Here is a 20,140-nt window from a genome sequence, read left to right as displayed (position 1 = left end):
GACTATTGGTTTTTTCAGGATGTAAGAGCCATAAACCAGATAATGAAAATATCCAACTGGTATTCCCCAATCGTTATATTCTATTGACTTTCATAACCTGAAAACTTAAGCTTAACAGAGGTATTTTTCTATATTACTTTGAGTCCTGAATCCCAAGTTTTGCATCCATAGGGAAGATCTGGAAATCAAAGCAATCAACAATTGCAACTCTCTAGCCAAATGAAGTCCTAAAGTCTCTCAGAAAAAGGTTCAAATTTCCCAACTCTCAGTGAAATATCTAGGAATTAAACTGACCAAAGGCCAGAGGAATTGCTCCAGGACTTCCTGGAAACAGTAACCAGAGTAACAGTGTCCACCACCAAAGACAGTTGCATCAGTTCCTGGAATGGCAAGATTCTGTTGCACATGGATCCCCAACTTAAGCTAATAGCTAAACAGTTATATGAAGCCCTAAAAACATCTGACAATAAGGCCTCAGTGGGGACCAGAGAACGTCAAAAACCTTCCAAACAATGAAGGCAAAACTACTGACTGCCCCTGTTCTGGGTTTGCCATATTAGAAAAAAAGTCATTTGATCTTTTTAAAAATAAAAGATAGGTAGTGAGACTGGAGGTATTGACTCATACTCTGAGAGCACAAAATGCCCAGTATCCTGTTTCGCAAAGGCTTTGGAAGTATAATTCAGGTTTGGTCACTGTATTTGAGAGTCACAGCTGCTACTCTAGATTTGTTGCAAGAAGCAGAGGAATTCACTCTAGGACAGACAACCATGACTAATGTGTTCTACTATGTGGTGCCACTATTGGGACTAAAGGGTGGGTAATGCTTCACTACAGACCACTTGGGAGGATATCAGTCAATTTTATTTGATAATCCTAATAGCATATTCAAAAGCAGAGACATTACTTTGCCAACGAAGGTCCGTCTAGTCAAGGCTATGGTTTCTCTAGTGGTCATGTATGGATGTGAGAGTTGGACCATGAAGAAAGCTGAGCACCAAAGAATTGATGCTTTTGAAGTGTGATGTTGGAGAAGACTCTTGAGAGTCCCTAGGACTGAAAGGAGATCCAACCAGTCCATTCTAAAGGAGATCAGTCCTGGGTATTCATTGGAAGGACTGATGCTAAAGCTGAAACTCCAATACTTTGGCCACGTCATGCAAAGAGTTGACTCATTGGAAAAGACCCTGATGGTGGGAGGGATCAGGGGCAGGAGGAGAAGGGGATGACAGAGGATGAGATGGCTGGATGGCATCACCGACTCGATGGACATGAGTTTGAGTGAACTCCGGGAGTTGGCGATGGACAGAGAGGCCTGGCATGTTGTGATTCATGGGGTAGCAAAGAGTCAGACACGACTGAACTGAACTGAACTGAACTGACTGAATGTGACCCCAAAGTCTCCCCACCCCTTTGGGTGGCCCATGCTCTCAGGCCCATGTATTATTGTTTTCAGATCATTGAGTAGCTTCTTGGGCCTTGGGAGTAATGTCTCCTTGGGAGATACAGATATTGAGGTCTTCACAGATAGAAATAGTTTCACGGACCATGGAAACTAAAAGAGCAGATATACAGTGATAACCTTGCAGGAGAACCTAGGAGTGGAAGCTTTGTCATCATGTACCTTGGCCCCAAAAGTTAAACCTTTGCTCTCATTTGCCTTTTCCATCTCTGTGAATGTAAGATAGTTAACATCTATACTGACTCAAAGTATGCCTTTTTCAGTTGTGAATATATATGGGGCAATTTGGAAAGATAGATTGCTCACTTCTGAAGAAAAATAAATCAAACATGCCCCCAAGGAGTTTTGAAACTGCTAGACACAGTGCCCCGGAGAAGGCAATGGCACCCCACTCCAGTACTCTTGCCTGGAAAATCCCATGGACCGAGGAGCCTGGTTGGCTGCAGTCCATGGGGTCGCTAAGAGTCGGACACGACTGAGTGACTTCATTTTCCCTTTTCACTTTCATGCATTGGAGAAAGAAATGGCAAGCCACTCCAGTGTTCTTGCCTGGAGAATCCCAGGGACGGGGGAGCCTGGTGGGCTGCCGTCTATGGTGTTGCACAGAGTCGGATATGACTGAAGTGACTTAGCAGCAGCAGCAGCAGCAGACACAGTGCCCAAGCCAAAGGCGGTGGGAGTTGTGCATTGCCTAGGACAGTCAGGACAAAAACACCTTTGGTTACACCTCTGATTCTAAGTAAAGCCTGACCCAATTTTACCTGGCATGCTCACCTGAGAACTTCTAAAAGTAACGAGAATGGGTATTTAACCTTATGTATCTAGGATCAAATAGTAAATGACCAAGGAGTGTTTTAATTCATGAATATCTCATGGAAGAAATAATTGGATCAGGATACCTGAGCACTCATTCTGGACATCTGATGGATACAGGACTACATTAAAAGGTCAAATATGCAAAGGACAATTGAAAGAATATTACAAAAATGTATGATTTGTGCCAAAAATAATTCTAAGACTGGGATGCTCCCACCCTTCATGGAGTCTAAGCTAGAGGGGGAGGACATTCTGTTGCTGGATTGAAAATGCTTTAGAGGTAGTGCAGGTCTTGTTCCAGGAGATAATTCCTAGATTTGGTCTAGCAATTCAATTCAGAGTAATAATGGAGGTGACTTTATTGATAATGTGATTCATGAGGAATCTAAAATATGTGGAATAAAATGGAGTTTGCCTGCCTCTTGGAGGCCATGATCAACCAGAACCACACATTTAAAAGAAAATAGCTAAAATCTGTGAGCCTAGATAAGTGGTCACCTTTGCCCTCTCAAGTCAAGGTGGAAATCAGACATAGAAGAGTCTTGCAAACTGAGGAAACCAAAATAAGCAAAGAAGAGGGAACTGCACTGGAAGTGATAGGTGCAACAGATTAAAACCCTGCAGTTGGGTTGAGACTGTGCATTTGAGGAGCAACTATAGACTTTGAGAACAAGTACAAACCAGTCAAAGGACTATCTGACACTGAACTGACCCCACACTGTCCACAACAGTTCCAGAGAAATTCCTAAACATATTTTTATTATTATCATGTTTATTTTTTTATTTTAGTTATTATTACTCCTTTAACTTTCATTTTTATAACCTACTATTACCTTTCTTTTAAAAATCCCATTTTTAAAAAACAAATTCCATATATTTCAAAAAATTTTGTGATGGATTTTTATATTTTTTTATATTGTACTTTCAGTTCAGTTCAGTTCAATCGCTCAGTTGTGTCTGACTCTTTGCGACTCCATGAATCACAGCACGCCAGGCCTCCCTGTCCATCACCAACTCCCGGAGTTCACTCAGACTCATGTCCATCGAGTCAGTGATTCCATCCATCCATCTCATCCTCTGTTGTCCCCTTCTCAGAGAGTCTAATCTCTATTCTAGGTTTTTAATCTTTGCTTTTTGATATTTGTTATCAATTTTGTACTTTTAAGAATCTAATCTTTAGTATCCATTTTCACTAGGTATTTGATTACTGGCTTGATTGCTCTCTCCCTTTCTGACTCTCCCTTTTCTCCTCCTGTTCACCTCCATCTCCCACTTCCCTCTTCTCTATATAACTCTGTTAATCTCTCTGGGTGTTCCTGGCAGTGGAGAGTTGTTTCACCATTAAGCAAGGGGTTTTGTCTTCTGTGCTCTGTGGATGGAGAAATCTTGAGGCTACTGTAAGAGGGGGACCAAAACCCAGAGGCAGGAGGCTCAACTCCAGAACTTTAGACCATCATAGAACTCCTGACCTGAGGGGACATTCATAGACAAGAGCCAACCCCAAAGTCTCCATACCTACTGAAACAAAGCTCCATCCAAGAGCCAGCAAGTTCCAATGCAAGACACCACATTAATTCTCCAGCAAAACAGGAACATAACCCTGAACATTAAAAGATGGGCAGCCCAAAGCCAATCCAAACCCATCAGATCAGATCAGATCAGTTCAGTCACTCAGTCGTGTCCCACTCTTTGCGACCCCATGAATCGCAGCACTCCAGGCCTCCCTGTCCATCACCAACTCCCGGAGTTCACTCAGACTCACATCCATCGAGTCAGTGATGCCATCCAGCCATCTCATCCTCTGTCGTCCCCTTTTCCTCTTGCCCCCAATCCCTCCCAGCATCAGAGTCTTTTCCAATGAGTCAACTCTTCGCATGAGGTGGCCAAAGGACTGGAGTTTCAGCTTTAGCATCAGTCCTTCCAAAGAAATCCCAGGGCTGATCTCCTTCAGAATGGACTGGTTGGATCTCCTTGCAGTCCAAGGGATTCTCAAGAGTCTTCTCCAACACCACAGTTCAAAAGCATCGATTCTTCGGTGCTCAGCCTTCTTCACATTCCAACTCTCACATCCATACATGACCACTGGAAAAACCATAGCCTTGACTAGACGAACCTTTGTTGGCAAAGTAATGTCTCTGCTTTTGAATATGCTATCTAGGTTGGTCATAACTTTCCTTCCAAGGAGTAAGCGTCTTTTAATTTCATGGCTGCAGTCACCATCTGCAGTGATTTTGGAGCCCCCCAAAAATAAAGTCTGACACTGTTTCCACTGTTTACCCATCTATTTCCCATGAAGTAATGGGACCGGATGCCATGATCTTTGTTTTCTGAATGTTGAGCTTTAAGCCAACTTTTTCACTCTCCACTTTCACTTTCATCAAGAGGCTTTTTAGTTCCTCTTCACTTTCTGTCATAAGGGTGGTGTCATCTGCGTATCTACGGTTATTGATGTTTCTCCCGGCAATCTTGATTCCAGCTTGTATTTCTTCCAGTCCAGCATTTCTCATGATGTACTCTGCATAGAAGTTAAATAAACAGGGTGACAATATACAGCCTTGACGAACTCCTTTTCCTATTTGGAACCAGTCTGTTGTTCCATATCCAGTTCTAACTGTTGCTTCCTGACCTGCATACAAATTTCTCAAGAGGCAGATCAGGTGGTCTGGTATTCCCATCTCTTTCAGAATTTTCCACAGTTTATTGTGATCCACACAGTCAAAGGCTTTGGCATAGTCAATAAAGCAGAAATAGATTCCTTTCTGGAACTCTCTTGCTTTTTGCATGATCCAGCGGATGTTGGCAATTTGATCTCTGGTTCCTCTGCCCTTTCTAAAACCAGCTTGAACATCAGGAAGTTCATGGTTCACATATTGCTGAAGCCTGGATTGGAGAATTTTGAGCATTACTCTACTAGCGTGTGAGATGAGTGCAGTTGTGCGGTAGTTTGAGCATTCTTTGGCATTGCCTTTCTTTGGGATTGGAATGAAAACTGACCTTTTCCAGTCCCGTGGCCACTGCTAAGTTTTCCAAATTTGCTGGCATATTGAGTGCAGCACTTTCACAGCATCATCTTTCAGGATTTGAAATAGCTCAACTGGAATTCCATCACCTCCACTAGCTTTGTTCGTAGTGATGCTTTCTAAGGCCCACTTGACTTCACATTCCAGGATGTCTGGCTCTAGGTCAATGATCACACCATCATGATTATCTGGGTCGTGAAGATCTTTTTTGTACAGTTCTTCTGTGTATTCTTGCCATCTCTTCTTAATATCTTCTGCTCATAGATACCCCAAAACTCACTATTGGACACTTTATTGCACTACAGAAAGAAGAGATCCAGCTCCATGCACCAGAACACAGACACAAGTTCCCCCAACCAGGAAACTTTGATAAGCCACTAGTCCAACCCCACCCACAGGGAGCAGACTCCACAGTTAAGAGGAACCATGACCCTCCAGACTGCAGAAGATGGACCACAAACACAGGAAACTAAACAAAATGAAAAGGCAGAGAAATATCCAGCAGGTGAAGGAATAGGATAAAAACCCACCAAACCAAAAAAAGAGGAAGAGATAAGAAGCTACCTGAAAAAGAATTTAGAATAATGATTGTAAAGATGATACAAAATCTTGAAAACCAAATGGAGTTACAGATAAATAGACTAGAGACACGAATTAAGAAGATGCAAAAAATGTTTAACAAGGATCTTGAAGAAATAAAGATGAGTCAATCAATAATGAACAATGCAATGACTGAGATTAAAAACAGTCTGGTGAAGAAAGAAAAACACCAATACAGTATAATAACGTATATATATGGAATTTAGAAAGATGGTAATGATAACCCTGTATGCAAGACAGAAAAAGAGACACAAATGTATAGAGCAGTCTTTTGGACTCTGTGGGAGAGGGCGAGGGTGAGATGATTTGGGAGAATGGCATTGAAACATGTATATTATCATATGTAAAATGAATCACCAGTCCAGATTCGATATATGATACAGGATGCTCGGGGCTGGTGCACTGGGATGACCCAGAGGGATGGTATGGGGAGGGAGGTGGGAGGGGGATTCAGGATGGGGAGCACATGTGCACCTGTGGCAGATTCATGTCAATGTATGGCAAAACCAATACAATATTGTAAAGCAATTAGCCTCCAATTAAAATAAATAAATTTATATTAAAAAAGAAACACTGTGGTGGGAAGCAAGAATAGAGTAACTGAGATAGAAGAAAGGATAAGTGAGGTGGAAGATAGAATGGTGGAAATAAATGAAACAGAGAAGAAAAGAAAAAAGAATAAAAAGAAATGAGGACAAGCTTAGAGACCTCTGGGACAATGTTAAATGTCCCTACATTTGAATCATAGGTATCCCAGAAGAAGAGGACAAAAAAAAGGGGGGAGGGGCATGAGAAAATACTTGAGGAGATAATAGTTGAAAGCTTTCCTAAGATGGGGAAGGAAATAGCCACCCAGTCAAAGAAACCCAGACAGTCCCAAACAGGATAAACCCAAGGTGAAATACCCCAAGAAACATTTTAATCAGACTAACAAAAATTAAACACAAAGAGCAACTATTAAAAGCAGCAAGGGAAAGCAACAAATAATATACGAAGGAATCCCAATAAAGCTAACAGCTGATCTTTCAATAGGAACTCTTCAGGTGAGAAGGGAACGGCAGGACATACTTAAAGTGATGAAAGAGGAAAACCTATAGTCAAGATTACTCTACCAGCAAGGACCTCATTCAGATTTGAAGGAGAAATCAAAAGCTTTACAGACAAGCAAAAGCTGAGAGAATTCAGCACCATCAAACCAGCTCTTCAACAAATGTGAAATGATCTTCTCTAGACAGGAAACACAGAAAAAATGAACTCAATCAACCAAGTAAATGACAACACGATCATACATATCAATAATTGCCTTAAACGTAAATGGGTTAAATGGCCCAACCAAAAGACAAAGATTGGTCAAATAGATACAAAAACAAAACACCTATATATTCTGTCTACAAGAGTGGTGTTGGAGAGGACTCTTCAGAGTCCCTTGGACTGCAAGGAGAACCAAACCAGTCCACCCTAAAGGAAATCAGTCCTGAATATTCATTGGAAGGACTGATGCTGAAGCTGAAACCACAATAATTTGGCCGCCTGATGAGAAGAACTGACTCATTGGAAAAGACTCGTATGCTGGGAAAGATTGAAGGCGGGAGGAGAAGGGGATGACAGAGGGTAAGATGGGTGGATGGCATCACCAATTCAATGGATATGAGTTTGAGTAAACTCTGGGAGTTGGTGATGGACAGGGAGGCCTGGTGGGCTGCAGTCCATAGCGTCACAAAGAGTCGGACACTACTGAGTGACTGAATTGAACTGAACCAGAGACCCACCTCAAACCTAGGAACACATAAAGATTGAAAGTGAGGGGCTGGAAGAAGATATTTCATGCAAATGGAGACCAAAAGAAAGCAGGTGTAGCAATATTCATATCAGATAAAATAGATTTTGAAATAAAGACTGTGATAAGAGACATTTCATGCAAAGACAGGCAAAATAGAGGACAGAAATAGTATGGACCTAACAGAAGCAAAAGATATTTAGAAGAGGTGGCAAGAATACAAAGAACTGGGCAAAAAAGATCTTCATGACCCAGATAACCACAATTGTGTGGTCATTCACCTAGAGCCAGACATCCTGGAATGTGAAGTCAAGTGGGCCTTAGTAAGTAAGCATCACTGTGAACAAAGCTAGTGGAGGTGATGAAATTCCAGTTGATCTATTTCAAATTCTAAAAGATGATGCTATTAAAGTGCTGTGCTCAGTATGCCAACAAATTTGGAAAACTCAGCAGTGGCCATAGGAATAGAAAAGGTCAGTTTTCATTCCAATACCAAAAAAAGGCAATGCCAAAGAGTATTCAAACTACTGCACAGTTGCACTCATCTCACACGCTAGCAACGTAATGCTCAAAATTCTCCAAGCCAAGCATCAACAGTATGTGAAATGTGAACTTCCAGATGCTCAAGCTGGATTTAGAAAAGGCAGAGGAACCAGAGATCAAATTGCCAGCTTCTGTTGAATCATTGAAAAAGCAAGAGAGTTCCAGAAAAAACATATATTTCTGCTTTATTGACTACCCCAAAGTCTTTGACTGTGTGAATCACAACAAACTATGGAAAATTCTTAAAGAGATGGGAATACCAGACCACGTTACCTGCCTCATGAGAAATCTGCATGCAAGTCAAGAAGCAATAGTTAGAACTGGACATGGAACAGCAGACTGGTTCCAAATCGGAAAAGGAGTATGTGAAGGCAGTATTTTGCCACCCTGCTTATCTAACTTACATGCAGAGTACATCATGCAAAATGCCAGGCTGAATGAAGCACAGCTGGAATCAAGATTGCTGGGAGAAATATCAATAACCTCAGATACAAGATGATACCACCCTTATATCAGAAAGCAAAGAAGAACTAAAGAACCTCTTGATGAACGTGAAAGAGGAAAGTGAAAAAGTTGGCTTAAAGCTCAACATTCAGAAAACTAAGATCATGGCATCCAGTCCCATCACTTCAGGGAAAATAGTTGGGAAACAATGGAAACAGTGACATTATTTTCTTGGGCTCCAAATCACTACAGATAGTGACTGCAGCCATGAAATTAAAAGACGCTGCTCCTTGGAAGAAAACTATGATCAACCTAGACAGCATATTAAAAAGCAGAGACACTACATTGCCAACAAAGGTCCGCCTAGTCAAAGTTATCATTTTTTCAGTAGTCATGTATGAATGTGAGAGTTGGACCACAAAGAAAGCTGAGTGCTGAAGAACTGATGCTTTTGAACTGTGGTGTTGCAGAAGACTCTTGAGTGTCCCTTGGACTGCAAGGAGATCCAACCAGTCATTCCTAAAGGAAATCAATCCTAAATATTCATTGGAAGGACTGATGCTGAAGCTGAAACTCCAATACTTTGGCCACCTAATATGAAGAACTGACTCATTTGAAAAGACCCTGATTCTGGGAAAGACTGAAGGCAGGAGAAGAAGGGGACAACAGAGAACGAGACTGTTGGATGGCATCACTGACTTGATGGACGTGAGTTTGTGCAAACTCCCAGATTTGGTGAAGCACAGGGAAGCCTGGCGTGCTTCAGTCCATGAGTTTGCAAAGAGTCAGACATGACTGAACGACTGAACTGAACTGAACTAAGAGACAAAGATGGATACTACATAATGATCAAGGGATCAACCCAAGAAGAAGATATAGCAATTACAAATATATATGCACCCAACATTCTATGCTAATAGAATTTTGCCAAGAGACCCTACCGGTCATAGCAAACATCCTCTTCCAACAACACCCAAAATTCTATGCACCCAAAATTCTATGCTAATAGAATTTTGCCAAGAGAATGCACTGGTCATAGCAAACACCCTCTTCCAACAACACAAGAGAAGACTCTACACATGGACATCACCAGATGGTCAACACCAAAATCAGATTGATTATATTCTTTGCAGCCAAAGATGGAGAAGCTCTATACAGTCAGCAAAAACAAGACCAGGAGCTGACTGTGGCTCAGATCATGAGCTCCTTATTGCCAAATTCAGACTTAAATTGAAGAAAGTAGGGAAAACCACTAGACCATTCAGGTATGACCTAAATCAAATCCCTCATGATTATACAGTGGAAGTGAGAAATAGATTTAAGGGCCTAGATCTGATAGATAGAGTGCCTGATGAACTATGGACTGAGGTTCGTGACATTGTACAGGAGACAGGGAACAAGACCATCCTCATGGAAAAGAAATGCAAAAAAGCAAAATGGCTGTCTGGGGAGGCCTTACAAATAGCTGTGAAAAGAAGAGAAGCGAAAAGCAAAGGAGAAAAGGAAAGATATTCCCATCTGAATGCAGAGTTCCAAAGAATAGCAAGAAGAGATAAGAAAGCCTTCCTCAGCAATCAATGCAAAGAAATAGAGGAAAACGACAGAATGGGAAAGACTAGAGATCTCTTCAAGAAAATGAGAGATGCCAACAGAACATTTCATGCAAAGATGGGCTCGATAAAGGACAGAAGTGGTATGGACCTAACAGAAGCAGAAGATACTAAGAAGAGGTGGCAAGAATAAACAGAAGAACTGTACAAAAAAGATCTTCACGACCCAGATAATCACGATGGTGTGATCACTCACCTAGAGCCAGACATCCTGGAATGTGAAGTCAAGTCGGCTTAGAAAGCATCACTACGAACAAAGCTAGTGGAGGTGATGGAGTTCCAGTTGAGCTATTCCAAATCCTGAAAGATGATGCTGTGAAAGTGCTGTACTCAATATGCCAGCAAATTTGGAAGACTCAGCAGTGGCCACAGGACTGGAAAAGGTCAGTTTTCATTCCAATCCCAAAGAAAGGCAATCCCAAAGAATGCTCAAACTACCACACAATTGCACTCATCTCATACACTAGTAATGTTCAAAATTCTCCAAGCCAGGCTTTAGCAATTCATGAATCATGAACTTCCAAATGTTCAAGCTAGTTTTAGGAAAGGCAGAGGAACCAGAGATCAAATTGCCAACATCTGCTGGATCATGGAAAAAGAAAGAGAGTTCCAGAAAAGCATCTATTTCTGCTTTATTGACTATGCCAAAGCCTTTGACTGTGTGGATCACAATAAACTGTGGAAAATTCTTCAAGAGATGGGAATACCAGACCACCTGACCTGCCTCTTGAGAAACCTGTATGTAGGTCAGGAAGCAGCAGTTAGAACTGGACATGGAACAACAAACTGGTTCCAAATAGAAAAAGGAGTATGTCAAGGCTGTATATTGTCACCCTACTTATTTAACTTATATGCAGAGTACATCATGAGAAACGCTGGGCTGGAAGAAGCACAAGCTGGAATCAAGGTTGCTGAGAGAAATATCAATAACCTCAGATATGCAGATGACACCACCCTTATGGCAGAAAGTGAAGAGGAACTAAAAAGCCTCTTGATGAAAGTGAAAGAGGAAAGTGAAAAAATTGGCTTAAAGCTCAACATTCAGAAAACGAAGATCATGGCATCTGGTCCCATCACTTCATGGGAAATAGATGGGGAAACAGTGGAAACAGTGTCAGACTTTATTTGTTTGGGGCTCCAAAATCACTGCAGATGGCAACTGTAGCCATGAAATTAAAAGAAGCTTACTCCTTGGAAGAAAAGTTATGACCAACCTAGATAGCATATTGAAAAGCAGAGACACAACTTTGCCAACAAAGGTCCGTCTAGTCAAGGCTATGGTTTTCCCAGTGGTCATGTATGGATGTGAGAGTTGGACTATGAAGAAAGCTGAACACCGAAGAATTGATGCTTTTGAACTTTGGTGTTGGAGAAGACTCTTGAGAGTCCCTTAGACTGCAAGGAGATCCAATCAGTCCATTCTGAAGGAGATCAGCCCTGGGATTTCTTTGGAAGGAATGATGCTAAGCTGAAACTCCAGTACTTTGACCACCTCATGTGAAGAGTTGACTCATTGGAAAAGACTCTGATGCTGGGAGGGATTAGAGGCAAGAGGAGAAGGGGATGACAGAGGATGAGATGGCTGGATGGCATCACCGACTCAAAGGACGTGAGTTTGAGTGAACTCTGGGAGATGGTGATGGACAGATAGGCCTGGCGTCCTGTGATTCATGGGGTCGCAAAGTGTCAGACTCGACTGCGTGACGGAACTGAACTGAACTGATGCACCCAACATAAGTCAAATGCTAACAAGTATGAAAGAGGAAATTAACAGTAACACAATAATAGTGGGGGACTTTTGTACCCCAGACACACCTATGGATAGATCAAGCAAACAGAAAATTAACAAGGAAACACAAGCTTTTAATGATACGATGGACAAGTTAGTCTAATATCTACAGGGCATTTCACCCCAAAACAGTGGATTTTACCCTTTTCTTAAGTTCACATGGAACAATCTCCAGGATAGGTCACATCCTGGGCCACAAATATAGCCTTGCTAAATTAAAAAAAAAAAAAAAATCATTTCAAACACTTTTCCAATCACAATACAGTAACACAAACATATGGAGACTACACAACATGCTTCTGAAAAACCGACAGGTCACTGAAGAAATCAAAAGGGAAATATAAATATGCATAGAAAGAAATGATACTGAAAAAACTCAACCCAAAACCCATGGGATTCAGTAAAATCAGGGCAAAGAGGGAGGTTCATAACAATACAAGCCTACCTCAGAAGTAAGAGAAACGTCAAATTTAAAACTTAACTTTACAGCTGAACTGAAAGTGAAGTCGCTCAGTCATGTCCGACTCTGTGCGACCCTGTGCACTGTAGCCCACAGGCTCCTCCGTCCATGGGATTCTCCAGGCAAGAATACTGGAGTCGGTTACCATTTCCTTCTCCAGGGGATCTCCCCGACTCAGGGATCGAACCCAAGTCTCCCGCGTTGGGGGCAGACACTTTAACCTCTGAGCCACCAGGGAAGCCCTTACACCTAAAGCAACTAGAAAAAGAATAACAAAAAACCCCCCAGAGTTAGTAGAAGGAGAGAAATCATAAAATCAGAGCCGAAATGAATGAAAAAGAAATGGAGACTATAGAAAATAACAATATTAAAAGCCGGTTCTTTGAGAAGATATACAAAATAGACAAACCATTAGCCAGATTCATCAAGAAAAAGGGGAGAAGAATCAAATCAATATAACTAGAAATGAAAATGAAGTCACAACAGACAGCACAGAAATACAAAAGATCATAAGAGACTACTTTGAGCAACTATATGCCAATAAAATGGACAACTTCTTAGAAGAAATGGACAAATTCTTAGAAAGGTATAACCTTCTAAAACTGAACCAGGAAGAAATATAAAATCTGAACAGACCAATCACAAGCACAGAAATCAAAATTGTAATCAAAAATATTCCAACAAACAAAAGCCCGGGAACAGGTGGCCTCACAGATGAATTCTACCAAAATTTAGAGAAGAAGTAACACCTATCCTATCCACTATCCACTCTCAAACTCTTCCAGAAAATTGCAGGGGAAGGAAACTCTCAAACTCATTCTATGAGGCCACCATCACCCTAATACCAAAACCAGACGAAGATGCCACAAAAAAGAAAGCTACAGGCCAGTATCACTGATGAACACAGAGGCAGAACTCCTCAACAAAATTCTAGCAAACAGAATCTAACAACATATTAAAAAGATCATACATTATGACCAAATGAGCTTTATTTCAGGGACACAAGGATTCTTCAGTATGCACAAATCAGTCAATGTGATACATATTATTAACAAATTGAAAGATAAAAACCATTTTATTATCTCAGTAGATACAGAGAGAGCCTTTGACAAAATTTAGCAGCCATTTATGATAAAAGTGCTCTAGAAAGCAGGCATAGAAGGAAGACACCTCAACATAATACAAGTCATATACAACAAACCACAGCAAACATTATCCTCAATGGCAAAAAATTGAAAGCATTTCTTTTAAAATCAGGAACAAGAAAAGGATGCCCACTCTCACCACTACTATTCAACATAGTTTTGGAAGTACTAAACACAGCAATCAGAGAAGGAAAAGTAATAAAATGAATTAAGATTAGAAAAGAAGAAGTAAAACTCTCACTGTTTGCAGATAATAAGATCATTTACATAGAAAACCCTAAAAATGCCACCAGGAAATGACTAGAGCTAATCAACGAATATAGTAAAGTTGCAGGATATAATGTTTAATACACAGAAATCCCTTGCATTCCTATATACTAACAATGAAAATTCAGATAGAGAAATTAAGGAAACAATCCCATTCACCTTTGCAAAGAAAAGAATAAAATACTCATGAATGAATTTACCTAAAGAAACAAAAGACCTACATATAGAAAACTATAAAACACTGATGAAAGATATCAAAGATGACACAAATGAAATATCATCTCATGCCATTCAGAATTGCCATCATCAAAAATTCTACAAATAATAAATGCTGCAGAGAGTATGGAGAAAATGGAACCCTCTTACACTGTTAGTGGGAATGCAAACTAGTACAGCCACTATGGAGAACAGTGTGGAATTTCCTTAAGAAACTAGGAATATAAATGTCATATAACTCAGCAATCCTATTGCTGGGCATACACCCAGAGGAAACAAGAATTGAAAGAGACACATGTACCCCAATTTTCATTGGAGTACTATTTACAATAGCTAGGACATGGAAACAACCTATCTGTCCGTCGGCAGATGAATGGATAAGGAAGTTGTGGTACATATACACAATGGAATATTACTCAGTTATAAAAAGGAAAGTATTTGAGTCAGTTCTAATGAGGTAGATGAAACTGGAGCCTATTATAAAGAGTGAAGTAAGTCAGAAAGAGAGATATGAATACTGTATATTAATGCATAAATATGGAATTTAAAAAGACAGTAATGATGATCTATACACAGGGCAGCAAAAGAGATACAAATGTAAAGGACAGATTTTGGACACTGTGGGAGAAGGCAAGGGTGGGGTGACTTGAGAGAATAGCATTGAAATATGTAGATTCATTTCAGTTCAGTTCAGTTCGGTAGTGTCCAACTGTTTGCAACCCCATGAATCGCAGCATGCCAGGCCTCCCTGTCCATCGCCAACTCCTGAAGTTCACTTAAACTCATGTCCATCGAGTCAGTGATGCCATCCAGCCATCTCATCCTCTATCGTCCCCTTCTCCTCCTGCCCGCAATCCCTCCCAGCATCAGAATCTTTTCCAATGAGTCAACTCTTCACATGACGTGGCCAAAGTATTGGAGTTTCAGCTTCAGCATCAGTCCTTCCAATGAACACCCAGGACTGATCTTCTTTAGAATGGAGTGGTTTGATGAAGGGACTCTCAAGAGTCTTCTCCAACACCACAGTTCAAAAGCATCAATTTTTCGGCACTCAGCTTTCTTCACAGTCCAACTCTCACATCCATACGTGACCACAGGAAAAACCATAGCCTTGACTAGACAGACCTTTGTTGGCAAAGTAATGTCTCTGCTTCTGAATATGCTATCTAGGTTGGTCATAACTTTCCTTCCAAGGAGTAAGCGTCTTTTAATTTCATGGCTGCAATTACCATCTACAGTGATATTGGAGCCCCAAAAAATAAAGTCTGCCACTGTTTCCACTGTTTCCCCATCTACTTCCCATGAAGTGATAGGACCAGATGCCATGATCTTCATTTTCTGAATGTTGAGTTTTAAGCCAATTTTTTCATTCTCCTCTTTCACTTTCATCAAGAGGCTTTTTAGTTCCTCTTCACTTTCTGCCATAAGGGTGGTGTCATCTGCATATCTGAGGTTATTGATATTTCTCCTGGCAATCTTGATTCCAGCTTGTGCTTCTTCCAGCCCAGCTTTTCTGATGATGTACTCTGCATAGAAGTTAAATAAGCAGAGTGACAATATATAGCCTTTACATACTCCTTTCCCTATTTAGAACCAGTATGTTGTTCCATGTCCAGTTCTAACTGTTGCTTCCTGACTTGCATATAGGTTTCTCAAGAGGCAGGTCAGGTGGTCTGGTATTCCCATCTCTTTCAGAATTTTCCATAGTTTATTGTGATCCAGTCAAAGGCTTTGGCATAGTCAGTAAAGCAGAAATAGATGTTTTTCTGTAACTCTCTTGCTTTTTTGATGATCCAGCAGATGTTGGCAATTTGATTTCTGGTTCCTCTGCCTTTTCTAAAACCAGCTTGAACATCTGGAAGTTCACAGTTCACGTATTGCTGAAGCCTGGCTTGGAGAATTTTGAGCATTATTTTACTAGCGTGTGAGATGAGTGCAATGGTGGGGTAGTTTGAGCATTCTTTGGCATTGCCTTTCTTTGGGATTGGATATATTACCATATGTAAAATAGATGACCAATGCAAGTTCAATGCATAAAGCAGGGCACACAAAGCTAGTGCTCTAGGACAGCCCAAAGGGATAGTATGGGGAAGGAAGTGGGAGGGGGTTTCACAATCAGATCAGATCAAACAGTTGCTCAGTCGTGTCCAACTCTTTGCGACCCCATGAATCGCAGCACGCCAGGCCTCCTTGTCCATCACCAACTCCCAGAGTTCACCCAGACTCACGTCCATCGAGTCCGTGATGCCATCCAGCCATCTCATCCTCTGTCGTCCTCTTCTCCTCCTGTCCCCAATCCCTCCCAGCATCAGAGTCTTTTCCAATGAGTCAACTCTTCACATGAGGTGGCCAAAGGACTGGAGTTTCAGCTTTAGCATCATTCCTTCCAAAGAAATCCCAGGACTGATCTCCTTCAGAACGGACTGGTTGGATCTCCTTGCAGTCCAAGGGACTCTCAAGAGTCTTCTCCAACACCACACTTCAAAGGCATCAGTTCTTTGGCACTCAGCCTTCTTCACAGTCCAACTCTCACATCCATACATGACCACAGGAAAAACCATAGCCTTGACTAGACGAACTTTTGTTGGCAAAGTAATGTCTCTGCTTTTCAATATGCCATCTAGGTTGGTCATAACTTTCCTTCCAAGGAGTAAGCATCTTTTAATTTCATGGCTGCAGTCACCATCTGCAGTGATTTTGGAGCCCAGAAAAATAAAGTCTGACATGGTTTCCACTGTTTCCCCCTCTATTTCCCATGAAGTGATGGGACCGGATGCCATAATGTCTACCCTTCACTGATTCAAGTTGATATATGGCAAAAACCATCACAATATTGTAAAGTAATGATCCCCCAATTAAAATAAATAAAATTTTTAATAAAGAGAAATAGAACTACAGCTAAAATCTGTGAAGAAACTTAATCTGTGATAAGTTGTCAGTTGCATTGCTTAGAATTAGAGTGGGTCCTAGACGAAGACTCCAATTGAGTCCTTATGAAATATTGTATGGGAGACACTTCCTCTATTCTGAGAAGTTAACTGGCCAGACATGTGATTGAAATATACAAAAAATAGACACTGTAAGTTATGTGCAAACACTGGGGTAAGTTTTAAATACTATTTCCAAATTTGGGACTGATAAAGTGATATTTCCCACAGATGTCCCCTTCCAGTGTTTTAGAACTGGAGACTGGGTGCACCAAACAATGAGGAAGAATATACACTGAAAGAACCAACTCCAGTCTCAGTGGGTGGGGCCTTACCATGTTCTACTGTTAACTAGCTGTTGTTCAATTGACAGAAGTCAAGTCATGGATCCATTACACAAGGGTGAAACTGGCTTCTGACCCGACGACAAATCTACAGTCCTCAGCAGTTACAGAAAAGACAACCACAAAGCTGAACAAAGCCAGTCCTCCTTCCTACAATTCTGCACTGGGGCTTCAGTTAAAATCAAAGAAAGTATCTTATATAAGTAGTGAATGACTTGTGGCCATTTATCATAACATTTGTAATTGGCTGGAGCATTTTTCTGTTTTATTATTTGCTTATAATTTTTTGCTTGCTTCTGGATTCATCTAATCATTTTACCTGTGGTTATATTATAGTCAAATAAGCCTATAATTTGATGTGATATTGATAATAGGAGATAATTAAACCTTGCTCTATTTTAATTTAAAATAGGTTTGTGATAATAGGGTTAGCACCAAAATTTAGGGCCATTGCTATTTTCCCATATAAGATCTTGGCCCCAACTGTAATGATGGCTCTTAATCTTCTTTACTTTCTCATCCCACTGGTGTCTGCTGCTTCCTGGAGGGAAAATACTCTAATTAGCTTATCTCAGACTATAGCCACAAGTGAGAGCTTAAGAAATTGTTGGATATGTCATTTGAAACTTGAAACAATCAGTGAAAACTATGTCCCATTTATGGTCCTCGTAACTGATTTTAGTACTGTGCCAGAACCCATCACCTACTATACTCTTCCTCCTCCAGTCACCACATTCAAAGTTAGAATAACCGTATTACCTGAGAAAATCCAAATCCCTTGTCTCATCCTGTCTGAGGAAATTGTCACTGGAGGAAAAGTTACCACTGGTCCACCATGGTCTCCTGACTTTACTGTAAAAAAATGTGATAAAAAAAAATCCCCTGATATGTAAAAATGGCAAATGTGAAAGAGGTCAAGATGACACTATTTTGTGCCAGAGAGTCAGAAAAGTTGGTCATAATGTAAGGGAACTTTGGTAGGCTTGCAGTGGTCGTGATCCCTGGCTAGAGAATGTAATGTCTGTGCTACCCCAAAATGAAGGTATCAATTTCGATACCATGGGAGGTATAACTTGTGCCCCTCCAGGATATTACTTTGTCTGTGGCACAGGGAGAGACCCAAAAGGGGAAGGGTGGGCACATCGCTGCTTAGACAGCTGGGAAATGGAAGGGTCATGCCTATTGGGATATATAAGGTTGCCTTTTGCCTTGTATAGTCTGGAGAGCTTCCCTTCCCTCCCTAAATCAAATACTCATCTTAAAAGAATGATATTGGCAGAATATGAGAATAATAAAGGACAAAGTGTTTTTGGCAACCTCACACTAACTGCCAGAGTTTATGTCAATAGAGATAATGATTCATAACCTATCTGCCACAATTGGACAAATTGCTGAGGACACAGCTAAAAGTATTGCAGCCCAACATACATCTTTGAACTCATTGACTTGAGTCATCCTGGGCAATAGAATAGCCCAAGATTTCTTATTGGCAAAACAAGGAGAAGTGTGTGTAATGGCTAATAACACATGCTGCACATACATCAATACCTCTGGAGAAGTTGAAACCCAAGTAAACAGAATACTTCAAAAGGCTACCTGATTACAGGATGTACATAAAGAGGATACACATCAAGACTTATTTTCTTGGTTGCCATCTGAAATAGGGAGACTCTTTTGAGTACCATTACAAGGCTCCATTTGATCATCATACTCTTTGTAATGTGTTTAATAATTTTCAACTATCTGTCCAGATGCTATGACAAAGTGATCAAAGAAAGAAATCATGTTTTCGTAATTCAAAATACTGATGCTAGACCTGGACTTGAGAATTCTTTGAGAAGATCCAAGACTTTGTTCTTCTAATACTGAGGAATTAACATTGCCCCTGTTCAGCAGGAAGTAGCCAAAGCGGTCATTGCCCCGTTCCCCTCAGGATGAAGAGTACCAAAAAGCAGAGGGACCTGAAAATGAACAGGACCCTACAGGGCCTTCCTGGGTACAATCCTTTCTTGTCCCCACTTCTCGTGTAGAAAAAGGTTGAGATTTTTAGGTCTTCGCAGAGTTCCAAAGAGCAGACTCAAGCAGTTAATGGTTACAGAAGTGAGGACAAGCTGAAACAGGGGGAAAGCAATCAAACAAGAGAAGTTTAGCTATAAAACAGTCACAGGATCCCTAGTACCTCTTCAATGGATATAGATAATAATCTGATGCGATACCTTTGAGTTGTTTTACAGAAACCAGGACCACATGATGAAACCTGCTGACCACAGCCAAGGTGACAGAAACAAGTTGGAACCAGAATGATGATCAGGATGCCAGATATCACTTTGTTGCTTAACACCCAAACAACCTGAAGAATCCATGAGACAATCACATACTTAAGATCATTACCCTTAATTTTAATCTAAAAAATCTCCTGCCTGAAAGCCATTGGGGAGTTCAAGTCCTTTAAACATTTGCTGCCCATTCTCCTTGCTTGGCACCCTGCAAATAAATGCTGTACTTTCTTTCACCACAACCTTGAGTCAGTAGATTGACTTTGCTCATTTGGGTAAGTAAACTGAAGTTTGGTTCAGTAGCAAACTGTGTTTTAACTGGGAGAGCTCAGAGTTTTTTCTTAAAGGCTTTTCAGTGTTTTAAAAATTAAAAGCATTTTCAAGCATACAGAAGTATAAACTTATATCCATCACCCAGATTCAAGAAGAACGATATTCCTCATT

Source organism: Bos mutus, chromosome 3 (assembly GCF_027580195.1).
Source record: "Bos mutus isolate GX-2022 chromosome 3, NWIPB_WYAK_1.1, whole genome shotgun sequence".
Taxonomy (NCBI): domain Eukaryota; kingdom Metazoa; phylum Chordata; class Mammalia; order Artiodactyla; family Bovidae; genus Bos; species Bos mutus.
The sequence above is the reverse complement of the archived record's forward strand: the minus strand, read 5'-3'. Positions refer to the sequence as shown.